Below are 2,266 nucleotides of genomic sequence, written 5' to 3' on the forward strand. Positions count from 1 at the left end.
CTACCAGCGGCTCAACCGCCGTGTGCGTCGAGCTTAGGCATCCCATCTTCACCTCACAGCAGCGGTAAGAAGTGAGCCCATAAAAAGTCCTCAAACATGCAGTTTAATCAGATTTCTTTCCTCGTGTCTGTTAACCGTGCAGGCCCAGCATTCCCTCACTACTCGGACTGTTGTTTGTCTCCATGGACCCGCCGCGTTGCTAAGGGCGCCGTTGCCACAATAAATCTGACCCCGGTTAAAGAGGCGACACCCAAAAGAAGCTCATGGTGTCACTGAGGGCGCCACATGTCACACTAGTGGTCACATTGGTCCACCTTATCAGAGAGCCCTGCTCTTCTGTGTCCTGTCCCCCAGTCACAAAAACTGCTTTCCAATTTTAGTGCATTAAAAAAACCCTCCTAGCAGTATGTAACCCATGGTCCAAATAGGGTAATAAATAATTAAAATCAATTAAATAGCATAAATAATATATATATATATATATATCACAAGTACAAATATATATATATACAGTTAATAAATAACAATGAAAACATAGCAATGACTATTTAATAAATAACCCTGTTAACATATTCTAAAGCTCCCGTTTATTTTCTCACAGCTTTCATGTGAGTTGAAATTTAATGTTACTGTCCCTTTAAGACGCTGTCCCAGGCGCTGTGTGCGAGCTCCTGAAGACACGGATAGAAACAGACGCTGACCAACTGATACACGCAAAATTAAGTTTATCCAACATCTTGTACATTTATTTAACATATTTAGGCAACCCTCCAACATCAAAACAGTGATTTTGATGCGAGTGCTTGATGACGGTTTTGGCCAGGTTTTTTCCCTACCCCCGGGAGAGTTGAGGACAGCTCAGAGACAGACCAGACTCACTGGAACCAACTGAAAGACGTTACGTGAGCATGATGGCGAGCCTACCCAAGGAAGGATAACCTGCAAGGACTGAAACACCGCAAACGGACCACTGTTACGGTTTGACCAAGACAAACTGAACTGAACTGTGATATTTAACAGATCAAATTAGAAGGGGATCCCCAAATTGAAATTATTGTGTTGCAACACAATTATTTAGGAATTATTGAGGTGTGAATAGGTAAATGTATATGCGACATGGTTAAGGTATTTTATTTTTTCTATGTGTTTTCCTGCTAAAGGGTACCTGAATACTTACCTTTTGTGAAAAGATCACACTAAAACTAACCTAAATACTTACCTGTTCCCTAAAGAAAAGAGTTAACTCCAAGAAAAACAGAGCAAACAAAGATAAATAGCTGAAAATTAGTTAAAGCAATTGTTCTAAATTAGCTATACAGAATATAAAAGACCGGTCTAAGAGAAACAGAAAGAACTAGAGCAAACCAGTATTTAAATCTTTTAAACTCTATTTTAATAAGAAGGACCAAACGGGTTATTTTATACTGTTTATTGCTCATTTTGCACTGTAAATATTCATTGATATTTTTATTGATATTTTTGTACATATTTTATTGATCTATTTATTGATACTTTCATTACTCTATTTATTGATATTTATTTCATTATCTATTCATCTGTTTATTAACCTGTTAAATATTTATTGTTGTTAAGTAAACTGCCGGCTTATATACAAATCTTCAAGTCTCTGTTCCTATATTATTAATTACACCACTCCACGAACCTAGAACTGGTCCATCACTTGTTTTCAGCGACACAAGTGTTACAAGTAGGTGTCAAAGCTGCACCAGTGGCCTGTGCTAATGTAGGAGGGGGTGCAATCTGCAGATCTAAAACCAGACCTGCCAAATCATCAAATAATCGACTGAAGACAATCCGCCCAAAACTGCAGTGTAGTTCCTATAACGGTGAGATCAGACTCTAGACTCTTGAATAAGGGTTACACATGAGAAGCAGCACAGCTGACAGTGGCAGTCCCCTGTAATGAGGGCTGCAGTGTCCTGGGGAGGTAGACAACTGATGCATGGCACTTCTGCTCCACCTTCAGGGTGCACCAAGTCCTTCCTCCATTACTTTTATAAGCTAAATATGTCCCAACACATCAGCACATCATACTGTGTAAATGCCTTCCATGTCTTGAAAATACATTAACAGTTAACTTTCTTATTTTGGTGGTGGATGGAGTCTTTGACAGGCAGAGGATACACACAGCTCATACTCCACCTGCAGCATTGACCAGGATCTACTCTTAATTATCATTGGTGTAAAAAATAAAATAAATACCTGCACTCACACAGATAAAAAAAAAACTTTCATTTTTTTTTGC

This window comes from Parambassis ranga, chromosome 2 (genome assembly GCF_900634625.1).
Source record: "Parambassis ranga chromosome 2, fParRan2.1, whole genome shotgun sequence".
NCBI classification, from domain to species: Eukaryota; Metazoa; Chordata; class Actinopteri; family Ambassidae; genus Parambassis; species Parambassis ranga.